The following is a 12989-nucleotide window of genomic DNA, read 5'->3' as shown; positions in this document are numbered from 1 at the left end:
AGGGTCTGAAGGAGAGGAAACTCTCCTTCAGACCCTGGGATCCATATAAATGTGTAAAATAAAGAATTAAAATAAAAAATATTGCTATACTCACCTGTCCGACGCAGCCTGGACCTCAGCGAGGGAACCGGCAGCGTTGTTTGTTTAAAATTCGCGCTTTTACTTGGTTACGTGAAGTCCCGGCTTGTGATTGGTCAGGGCGGCCATGTTGCCGGGACGCGGACCAATCACAGCAAGCCGTGACGAAATTACGTCACGGCTTGCTGTGATTGGTCCGCGTCCCGGCAACATGGCCGCCATTAACCAATCACAAGCCGTGACGTCACGGGAGGCTGGACATGCGCGTATTTTAAAAAGCGCGCGTATCCAGCCTCCCGTGACGTCATGGCTTGTGATTGGTTAATGGCGGCCATGTTGCCGGGACGCGGACCAATCACAGCAAGCCGTGACGAAATTTCGTCACGGCTTGCTGTGATTGGTCCGCGTCCCGGCAACATGGCGCCGTGACCAATCATAAGCCGGGACGTCACTGGAGGCTGGACACGCGCGCTTTTTAAAATACGCGCATGTCCAGCCTCCCGTGACGTCACGGCTTGTGATTGGTTAATGGCGGCCATGTTGCCGGGACGCGGACCAATCACAGCAAGCCGTGACGTAATTTCGTCACGGCTTGCTGTGATTGGTCCGCGTCCCGGCAACATGGCGCCGTGACCAATCATAAGCCGGGACGTCACTGGAGGCTGGACACGCGCGCTTTTTAAAATACGCGCATGTCCAGCCTCCCGGCTTGTGATTGGTTGACCGCGCCGCAACCAATCACAAGCCGGGACGTCACGGGAGGCTGGACACGCGCCCATTTTAAAATGCGCGCGTGTCCAACCTCCCGTGTCGTCACGGCTTGTGATTGGTTGCGTCTCCCATGTGACTGCGACGCAACCAATCACAAAGCCGGGACGTAATTTTAAAATCCTTAAGGACCTCAAATTACGTCACGGCTTGCTGTGATTGGTTGCATTGCCCATGTGACTGCGACGCAACCAATCACAACGCCGGAACGTAATTTTAAAATCCTGAAGGACCTGAAATTACGTCACGGCTTGCTGTGATTGGTTGCGTCCCGGCCACATGGTCGGCACGCGACCAATCACAAGCCGGGACTTCAGTAAAGGAAAGAAAAGCGCGAATTTTAAACAAAGAACGCTGCCGCTTCCCTCGGTAAGGTGCAGGCTGCGTCGGAGAGGTGAGTATAGCAATATTTTTTATTTTAATTCTTTCTTTTACACATTTTTACATTAATGTTGTTTCGATACCGATACCCGATACCACAAAAATATCGGATCTCGGTATCGGAATTCCGATACAGCAAGTATCGGCCGATACCCGATACTTGCAGTATCGGAATGCTCAACACTAGCAACCACGTATTAGGCTGAGGGTGCCAATACTTTTGTCTGGCCCATTTTTGGAGTTTTGTGTGAAATGATCAATGTTTTGCTTTTTGCTTCATTCTCTTTTGTGTTTTTTTCATTTAAGACAAATTAAATGAAGATAATAATACAAAAGAATTTGTGATTGAAATCATTTTCAGTAAGAAACTGAGTATTATCTGACAGAATGGCAGGGGTGTCAATACTTTTGGCCACAACTGTATATATATATATATATATATATATATATATATATATATATATATATAATATAGTACATATATATACTAATCATGTGTTATTGTAATAGGATGGATGGAAAAAGAGATGAATGAGTGTATGTGTATACTGTGTATATATACCGTGTAAATATATACATATTAAAACTTCCTTCTCACCCCCTAATGGGGTGGCCTTTTTTTTTTCCTTTCTCATTCTCGGGTCCTCTGCCAGAGGCCTCAGAGTTTGAGGGTTCTGCACAGGATCATAGTTGTTCCCAGCATTGCGCTTTTCTGGACAGAGAGCTGAGATGTTGCTCCAGGGATTTGTTGTAGCCACTTTTCCAACTTAGGGGTCACTGCTCCAAGTGCTCCCATCACCACTGGAATCACTGTTGCCTTCACCTTCCACATCTTCTCCAGTTCTCCTTTGAGGCCCTGGTATTTCTCCAGCTTCTCATATTCCTTCTTTCTTATGTTGCTGTCACTTGGTACTGCCACATCTATTATCATGTCTTCTGATCCTTATCTACTATCACAATATCTGGTTGGTTAGCCAATACCTGCTTATCTGTCTGGATCTTAAAGTCCCACACGATTTTAGCCCTTTCATTCTCCACCACTTTTTCAGGGGCCTCCTACCTGGTCTTAGGGGGACTTAGCCCATATGCTGTGCAAATGTTCCTGTATACATTTCCTGATACTTGGCTGCGGCATTCAGTATATGCTGTTTCTGCTTGCATTTTGCACCCTACCACTATGTGTTGGACTGTTTCTGAAGTTTTTTTTGCATAGTCTGCACCAAGGGTCTTGTGGTCTTGTGTGCTAGATTCCTGCTTCTATGGATTTCGTACTCTTGTGCCGCTATGATTAGTGCCTCTGTGCTGTCTAGGAGTCCAGTTTTCTCCAGCTATTGCTAGGATTTCTCCATGTCAGCCACCTCCATTATCTGTCGATGGTACATCCCATGCAGTGGTTTGTCTTGCCATGGCGCTTCATTTTCCTGTTCTTCTTTCCAGATCTGTTGTTGTTGCTTCCTTAAGCTTTCTCTCAGCATCTCATCTTTTGGTGCCATTTTTCTGATGTATTCCTGGAAACTCCTTGTTTCATTCGTGATGGTGGCTTGGATGCTTATCAAGCCTCGTCCTCCCTACTTTCTGTTGGTATGCAATCTTTGGGTGTTAGACTTAGGGTGGATATATTTAAGAAAACAGCCGCACTTGAGTGCGGCTGTTTTCTTAAATATATGACTTTGATTGGATCACCTCCAAGTTCAGCCAGCACCTAACAATTTACCTCGCCTATCCTGACTATATTTTCTAACATCTTGGCAGCTTATCATTCAGTGCTGCCATTTCTTTATTGTCATGGAATATACAGTATTTTATCCACACACATACCTTTAATCCTGTGGTACATTGTTGAGATTTTATAGAAGCTGTATTCAGGCTATGATCATTTTACATGTATACAGTATTTTCTCACTATACCCCCATCCATTACTGCAACCACTTTATTGGTTATAACATACACCACTAGGGTAATAGGGGTATTTAACCTCACTAATTGATTATGTTCTCACTACTTAATACTATTGTGGCATATATTATTTTTGTGTGATATATATTATTTTTTCTTTGTTACCTTGATATGTGAATACATATATTATTAATAGGAATACAGAGATACAGGACTAGGTTCCTCCCTGCTGGACACTTTGTTATAATTTGTTTTGTGCCTTGTTCTGTATTTTAACTAACTATAATAAAGCTTTGTACAGTACATTGTTCTAACACTACATGGTTCTTCCCTCTCGGCTGTTGTGAGTGAAAGTCTGTATTTGGTTGTATGTCATTTTGAAGTGCCATATGTATTTCTATGGACATTTTTAGATAAAATTACTCACAATGGTGTAAGTTTCACCCAAGTGTCTGGCGTCCTATGACTGTTTGTACCATTTTCTCGATTTTTCCCGTCATTATGCACCATTATTTATCAATTGTTTTATTTTTCTTTTGCTAGAACTAAATGTGGTGTCATGATTTAGCTACAGCAGTGGTAGTGACAAATAAAAATCATAATGGCAATATATTATGAAGTCAACAGCAAAATATGTTTTTTTAAGAACTGGTGGCCAGAGTGTAATCCAGTCGCTAATAGGAGGATGCTAGAGTAATAATATCCAGATAGTGCACAGTTTGACACCTTTGTCTCGGTTGTTAAAACACCATTTAGCTGTCAATTCTAAGCTCTTCATTTTTTAAGCTCATGCCATAAAGAGGATTCCTTGGAGAAGGAGAACAATTACAGCTCCAAAGGAAACTTGGGTTGATTGATAAACCATAATCGCACTCTCTGTACAGTTTAAGCAAGGATGCTTATAATGCTAGCTGATCTCGTCTCTTGTGGTTACATATGCACGGCCTGTTGAAAGTTTAGCAATCCTCTATTTGCATCATGTTCCTTTTTATTACTCTGCCTTTGATTTATTTCAAGTGTACCTCGCATCTTTAATTTATAGGAGTTGCTTCCAATGTAAGTTAAGTGATTTTAGATACGTCATTGATATTACTAGAGGTTTGATACTAGCATGAGCTTTAATAAAGGGAATCCATCAATCATATATTGCATAATCATACTCACTTTTACACAGTTTTTAGTGCTGTAGTTTTATGTTTTATTCATCTAAAGTAGTGGTGATGATGGCACTTAAAAATACTCATTAGGCTAAAATAGGCTGTCTCATGAAGACAAGCCAGCTATAAATTTAAAATGGCAAAACGGTCAGCGGATTGATTTTGGTTCTCCTTTAGAAACAAGCAGACTCTGTAAGGCAGACCTGAACAAAGTGTGACCTGCGGGACACATATGGCATTTTGACTGTTCTGGTGCGGTCCATGGATATTGGGCTGTATATTGTGGCCTCCCACGCCACGAGGTTGCCCCCTGCCCAGCATTTCCCTTTCCCTGATGTCGGCATTCTAAGTAATAAATACCAGTGAAAACAATGATAGATCAGGAAGCCTCTTCATCACTGAGCCTGAGCACAGCAGGCACGATGACTTCATTACTTTATGCCAGCTGTGTCTCAATATATAGTGAAGACAGGAGCTATGGGGGAATGAGGTTATTAGAGTAGCTTTATTTATTTATTAATTTTTGTTAACAGTACATTGTGGGGTCATAATACTATGTAAGGGCGTGGTGTAAGGACATAATACTGTGCAAATGGGTTGGTGAGAACATTATACTATGCTAGAAGGCTGTGTAGGGCAATATTATTGTACAGCAGGGCTTTGTGGGGACTTTTCGAGGGGGCTGTGTTGGGGCATAATACTGTAGCAGAGAGCTGTGTGGGGACATTATTTTACATGGGGAGCAGTTTGAAGACATCATACTGTGTAGTGCTTTGTGGGCACATCATATTGTGTAGGTGGGCTTTTGGGGACATTATACTGTGTAGGGGGCTGTGTGTCAATATTATACTGTGCAGGTGGCTGCGTGGGGACATCATACTGCTCAGGGGGCTCTGTGGTGACATACTGTGTGAGGAGACATCATACTATGCCTGGAAATTGTGGTGGCATCATATTGTACTTGGAGCTGTCCATTAAAGTATACTGGCTGATTAATCAAAGCAATATGACTTGCTGTTTTTTATAAACTTTGTAAAAAGCAGTAAATGTTTTGGTTTTGATTAGCTACTACAAGTTACAATACATATTACCAAAAGCCCTATTGTAACATGTACTAACAGTAGCAGCAAGTCAACAGACTGAATGCTGCCTAATATTAACCCTTTACTGACATATGATGTCCTGGTATGTCATATGTTGGCTCCCTGACTTTGACACGGGCTCACAAACTGAGCCAGCATCTTTCCCAGCAGATGACGGATGAATTATTCAGCTGCCTGTCACAGCCACCAGTAAATCTCTGACATCGGCATTTAATCTGCTCCGGCAGGGGAACGTCATTCTATGCGCCCATCACTGCGCCTGTGACGTGATTACGAGGCACTGAAGGGATAACATGACAGCTGTGGGTCTGCTGAAGACCTCTGTACCTCTCATAACAGTACTCTCATGAAAGTTCATAGGATACCATGATTTTCAATATATGGTACATAGCAGTGCAGTAGCATACCATGTACAGTACAAACGATCAAATGATTATATGTTCAAGTCCCCTAAGGGGACTAATAAATAGTAGCAAGATCTCTTAAGTGCTGAGATCTCATCTTCCGAGATCTTGGTGCCGAGATGTCCATCTGGCCATTTTCCCGAAGTCGAGTCCATCGCATAGGAATACGTGTGACTGCAGGGGCTCTGGACTTTCACAAGATGTTGGCAGAGCCCCTGCAGCACCGGACACCCGCCGCACCGGACACCCACAGCAGCGCTCCACACCGCACATTAAAACACCCCGTCATCCCAGCCTGCGGCCTGCAGCAACACTCCACTCTTGCCTCCTCCAGCTGTGACCCTGGGACCCTGCTTCACCGCAGCCACCACCCCTGGTAAGTAATAAGATGCATGGATTATAAGAAGCACCACTATTTTATTTTTCTCCTCAAAATTTGGGGTGCGTCTTATAATCCGGTGCGTCTAATAATCCCCAAAATACGGTATGTGGACTGAAAATAAAAAAGTTATGGCCCTTTGAAGGAGAAGAGAAAAAAAAACTAAAATGGAAAATCACCAAGCCAAGAATGATTGAAGTGAAAAAAAATAATATATGAAACAATTATAATGAGCAGAAGTATGTCATAGTTTCTCATGTGGCTTCCTGGAAAAAAATTAATTGCCCTTCTCTGATGTAGTGTAATTTTCATTACATACCGACCATTTAATATTGGGATGCGTAAAGTTTGCAACTGCTCGGACTCATAGATAGGGTCTATATGAATTATATCATTCACATACTATTTGTCAGGACATGGGTTTCATGGCTGAAATATGTCCATAGCATTTAAATGTCTAGTGCACAGATGGACTAAGGGGCATTACATGGCACAAGAATAATTATTTGTGTGTTTTGTCTATCCATTGGTTATGTTTCAAAACACATCACACACTACTCCCGTTTGAAAAACCAAAGCACATGAAATGCGTGTCCTGGTCCGCAAGGGTGGCTGGAGCGGTCAGGACCTATTATGGGTAAGCAGCTGGATATGTGCTGTGGCTTGTGTTATCACTGACAAATAGGCATACCTTGCCAATAGTCTCTTAGGCTTTTACTTGAAGCATGTACTTGCAAATATTCATTAACCCTGCCTTCCTAGGTTCTAATTTTGACCCCCAAATCTATCCCTTGCTTACCTTCATTTCTCCTCCATCTCTTATGCATTATGTCTATATGTACTATGTCCGATCTGATTTTATTGTGAACTTTCTAATCAATATTTTTTTGGAATCAGATAGATTTTAATTAACAAAATTCAAATTTAACAGACAAAATCAGTTTTGTCAAAATAGACATATTCACATATTTTAAAAAACCGCCTTATCCCTCCCGCTCCCCCTTATTATATATATGAACAGCAAATGAACAGTAATATACATTAATATAGCATTCTTTTGGTATCAGCCCCTCTCTATTGAAGGTTTCCACAATGTTTCAAAAGTTTTTCCCCCTTTTTTCTTCATAAATACTCTTCTTCATGTTAACAATAAGATCAGACTGTCTATAAAATTCCCGCAACGTCGGCGGTTCTACACTTATCCAATGTCTGGCGATTAGTTTCCGCACAACATACAATAATCTGGCTATTGCCAACTTGAATCTCCTCCACATATCCCAAAATACACACCACAGGGTCCCTTTCAATTTTACAAACATATATTCTCTCAATTGCAGCACCCACTTCTAACCAATATGAGTTCAGCTTTGGACATTGCCATAACATGTTTAGGATCCCGCCCCTTCAGCCTGACACCTAGGACATTCAGAGGTCTGTCTCAATCTGGCTCTATACAGCCTATCTGGACTTCTATATACTCTATGGAGCACATATATCTTCAAAAGTCTACCCAGCTCACTTAATGATAATTGGGCAATATACTCCATGATTTCTTTCCATTTATCCTCCTCTATTCTTCCCATCCCCTCCTCCCATTTCTCTTTTGCTTTAATCGGGTACCTTTTTAAAAAGGTATACAATAAGTATTTGTAAATATCTGAAACCACCCCTTTTGTTACCCCCTTTGCACAGACATAGTCCACCAAAATATTTTTATGAATCTCCATATTAACTGTTTTACTCTGTGTTATGTAGGCATCCCTCAACTGTCTATATTGAAACCTACAGACCTCCGGTAGCCCATAGTTTTCTTTTAGCTTCTCAAAAGATATCATTCCTTGAACATACTGCATCTGGACCAAGTATTGTATTCCCAATATCTTCCAATTTATAAATTCCCCCATTTTCATAAACTCCGGCAGTATTCATTTTGCCATATCGGAGAAAAATTGGTCAGATGTTCCACTCCCCTAGTCTTTTTAATTGCTTCCCATAGCTTTTGGATTATTGTCAAAGTGGGGTAAATTATTCCAAACTTCCTAAAACTACCTGCCTCTAAACCCTGAACTAATGGATCTCTTCCCAACACCTGAACCAGAATCCTTTGTACTAAACCCATACCATTTACTTCCCTCCAGCCCCAGCATTTCCAATCTAATCCTTGGCTGTTTATTCCCCCAAACAAGATCTCTAAATATAGAATTGATGGTATGAAACCATCTTTGGGGCAACCATATGGGGGTATTGTGCAACACATACAATAATTGGAGCATGAGAATCATTTTAATCAAGTTTATTCTACCCACCACTGAAAGATGTAATCTACACCACGCCCCTATTTTACTCCTAAATCTACCCAGCAATGGAGTTAAATTCAGGTCCACATAACTCGAGAGCGGGAGTGACACCTGGATGCCGAAATATTTAAAGTGTCATACCACTGCCAGCTTACTACTATCCCTCATTATCCGGAGATCATCATAACTTCCATTCTCCACCAGAATATTGGATTTCTCCCAATTATTTTCTAGGCCCAATATAGTCCCAAACGCCCTAAGGATGTTAATCACTCCCAACAATGACTCCTCAAGGTCCTCCAAGAAAAATAACACAACATCTGCATATAGGGCTATTTTCTATACTACTAGGCCATACCTAAACCCTTTGACTGAGGTCGCATTTCTAATTGTCTGCGCCAAGGGCTCCACTGCCAGCGCAAAGAGTAGCGGAGACAGTGGACACCCCTGCCTGGTCCCCTTATAAAGATCAAAACTTCAAAACTTCTAGACAGTTGCCCATTAACTCTTTCTAAAAAATATTACATGTATATTTATCTTCTGTGGCTTGCTGCTGCTCCTTTTTTCCTGGTTTTTGATACATTTGGAGTACTCACTTTTCTTCTGAGAATTTGATTATATTTTGGGAGAGCTTAATGTGAGTGTGCTTTTGGCTTCATTACGTGTTGGGTTTTTTGATTATTGTTTCAGACTATAATACAGTACACACAGTTTGTCTACATTGTACTTTTATGTCTCTTACCTGACAATGATGCCAATTCATCACAATAATGCAAAGTATACATAAAGTATTGATAAATTAATGTGTGTAAAACACCTCCACCATTGGCATTTGAACCTACTTCATTATAAAACATTATTGGGCTCATACTACACAATCTTAAGGTACCGTCACATTTAGCGACGCTGCAGCGATCCAGACAACGATTCCGATCGCTGCAGCATCGCTGTTTGGTCACTGGAGAGCTGTCACACAGACAGCTCTCCAGCGACCAACGATGCCGAGGTCCCCGGGTAACCAGGGTAAACATCGGGTTACTAAGCGCAGGGCCGCGCTTAGTAACCCGATGTTTACCCTGGTTACCAGCGTAAAAGTAAAAAAAAAAAAACACTACATACTTACCTTCCGCTGTCTGTCCCCCGGCGTTCTGCTTCTCTGCACTGTGTAAGCACAGCGGCCGGAAAGCAGAGCGGTGACGTCACCGCTGTGCCCTGCTTTCCGGCTGGCACTTACACAGTGCAGAGAAGCACAGCGCCGGGGGACAGACAGCGGAATGTAAGTATGTAGTGTTTTTTTTTTTTTACTTTTACGCTGGTAACCAAGGTAAATATCGGGTTACTAAGCGCGGCCCTGCGCTTAGTAACCCGATGTTTACCCTGGTTACCAGTGAAGACATCGCTGGATCGGTGTCACACACACCGATCCAGCGATGTCTGCGGGAGATCCAGCAACGAAATAAGGTGCTGGCCTCCTAGCTCCGACCAACGACATCACAGCAGGATCCAGATCGCTGCTGCGTGTCAAACACAACGATATCGCTATCCAGGACTCTGCAACGTCACGGATCGCTAGCGATATCGTTGTTAAGTTGTTCAGTGTGAAGGTACCTTTACTAAAGTTGACATCTCTAAATCATCTTGTACCAAAGTTAAGTAATCTGTTTATAAAACCCCCAAATCCTGCATATTAAAAAAAAAACTTTTAAAATACTCTGTCATCATATGCTATGTCTAGTCAAATGGTCATTGATGGTCTTTGCTTAGCATTTTTATGCACACAATTGCATCCTCCTGCCTTGCATGCACCTTACAGGTCTCTAAAGCCCCATTTTTGGGAAAAGTTGTGGTCCTGCAGTGGTATCCACAGCCATTATCTAGTTATTATTGGAGATGAGAGAATTGAATTGATGCAGATCAAATGTGTACTTAATTTTTAAGACTTCACTCAACCTGACAAATGCAAACAATTTATGAATGACCTAAGATGGCAACCAACATTTCACATAAAGCGGTAGATTGCATCAACTCAGGAAGGCCTACCTAATGCCAGGCAGCTATCACATCACGTAGCATAGTACAGACAACTAGGAGGAACTATCATAGCCTTTATAAAAGCGGAGGTCACTTTGCTAATTATTAAGCCTGTGACATTGTTAAAGAGCTTGAAATGCGTTGGTGACAGTCTTAGGAGATCTCTGAGTGTTATGCATATCTTTTCAGGGAAATTGAAGTACTTTCTATTTGCTGCAAATCAAATTTTTAGGAGATGTTCACCAAAGCTGGTAAATTTGCATTTCAAAAAATTGTTCACTTCTAGTTCCCAACTATCCTGTGGATAAGTGACAATTTTCTAATTTGAGATAACCCATTTGGATATATTCAGCTACATTCATTAGTTCTGGTACCTTTCTCATTTAAGACATCTTGAATTGTTCAATGCTTAATATTGATGTAGGCAAAAGATCCAAGCCTCAAAAAATTCACAAAAAGAAAAGTCTCAACTATGACAGAAAACACAGCTACTTACAGTAGAACTCAACAGAAACACTCACAATGAAAATTTAACCTTTCACTTTTGGCATTTGCTAGAACATTGTCCTGCGTGACACTATCTGGTTAGGATGCAAATCAGAGAAGGTCAGTGAGATTAACATATCCAGAAATTGCCGTAAATATTCGTACACCTTAAAACCATTAACATTTTGCACAACAATTAAACATGCATTATGATGACAGCAACCTTTCAGTCGGACCATTTTTCACTTGATTTGTATGTTGTCAGTGAACTCTGTGGAGGTGAAAAGAATTTCATATAGAATATTTTTGGAAGCAAAATTGATGGCACAGACATTGCCAGTTGAAAGCAATAACTTGATTAACAGGAAGAGTTTTTAACAAAGACATTTTTTTTTCCGTTTAGCTATTGCATCTGAAATACAGACCTACTCTGATAACTTGGGTTCTGAAAGGCAAAATATACATCATTTATAATTAGATTCATAATAGAGTGGATGTCCACAACGGATAATAGGGAAAATCTGACTTAGTAAAGTAAAAAAAAGGCCACGCTCATGGCCAAACTACAGGACGATAATATGGTGCCTATAGTCTGCTGCGGGCCCATCAGGTATATATAGAATCATGTGCAATCCATGACACAAAAATTGTGGCATGTTATAACACATCATATTCTGCAGTTATTTTTCCCTGGTTGCTCTCAGAAACAATATGATGCCTCATGGAATCACCATGCAATAGCACATGGATTGCCCACAGGGTTTTTAATATGCCGCTGTATGGAATTTGTGCGCTGTCATCCTGTGTCTATGTGGATGACTTTTCCATAAATGCATAGACTTATTGCTAATGTTAATAATTCTTAATTGGCTCCATCAAGCATAATTGAGGGACCCTCGTTGCTTTTGTAAATGAATCTTGTATTGGTACCATCTAAAGCACTGGGAATTTTGCAGACATGTGACACCTCCCACTGTAATCTTCAACTAGAGAGAGAGGTTGACAAGAAAATAACGTATTTTATTAACCCATACCAAAAGCTTGGCAGAACCATTTGAGTTGTGTACTTTAGGCATTTTTATGTATATCTGATATGTGATCATGACATTGCATAATACATTCCACTGTAAAGTTTCCTAACTTTAAGGTTTCCAGAATAATGCTAATGTCCCATATACTCTTTAACCCCTTCACCCCCAAGGGTGGTTTGCACGTTAATGACCGGGCCAATTTTTACAATTCTGACCACTGTCCCTTTATGAGGCTATAACTCTGGAACGCTTTGACGGATCTTGGCGATTCTGACATTGTTTTCTCGTGACATATTGTACTTCATGTTAGTGGTAAAATTTATTCGATATAACTTGCGTTTATTTGTGAAAAAAATGGAAATTTGGCGAAAATTTTGAAAATTTTGCAATTTTCCAACTTTGAATTTTTATGCCCTTAAATCACAGACATATGTCACGCAAAATACTTAATAAGTAACATTTCCCACATGTCTACTTTACATCAGTACAATTTTGGAACCAAAATTTTTTTTTGTGACGGAGTTATAAGGGTTAAAAGTTGACCAGCAATTTCTCATTTTTACAACACCATTTTTTTTTAGGGACCACATCTCATTTGAAGTCATTTTGAGGGGTCTATATGATAGAAAATACTCAAGTGTGACACCATTCTAAAAACTGCACCCCTCAAGGTGCTCAAAACCACATTCAAGAAGTTTATTAACCCTTCAGGTGTTTCACAGGAATTTTTGGAATGTTTAAATAAAAATGAACATTTAACTTTTTTTCACACAAAATTTATTTCAGCTCCAATTTGTTTTATTTTACCAAGGGTAACAGGAGAAAATGGACCCCCAAAGTTGTTGTACAATTTGTCCTGAGTACGCTGATACCCCATATGTGGGGGTAAACCACTGTTTGGGCGTATGGCAGAGCTCGGAAGGAAAGGAGCGCCATTTGACTTTTCAATGCAAAATTGACTGGAATTGAGATGGGAC

Source organism: Ranitomeya variabilis, chromosome 3, assembly GCF_051348905.1.
Source record: "Ranitomeya variabilis isolate aRanVar5 chromosome 3, aRanVar5.hap1, whole genome shotgun sequence".
Classification (NCBI taxonomy): domain Eukaryota; kingdom Metazoa; phylum Chordata; class Amphibia; order Anura; family Dendrobatidae; genus Ranitomeya; species Ranitomeya variabilis.
Note: the sequence above shows the minus strand (reverse complement) of the source record.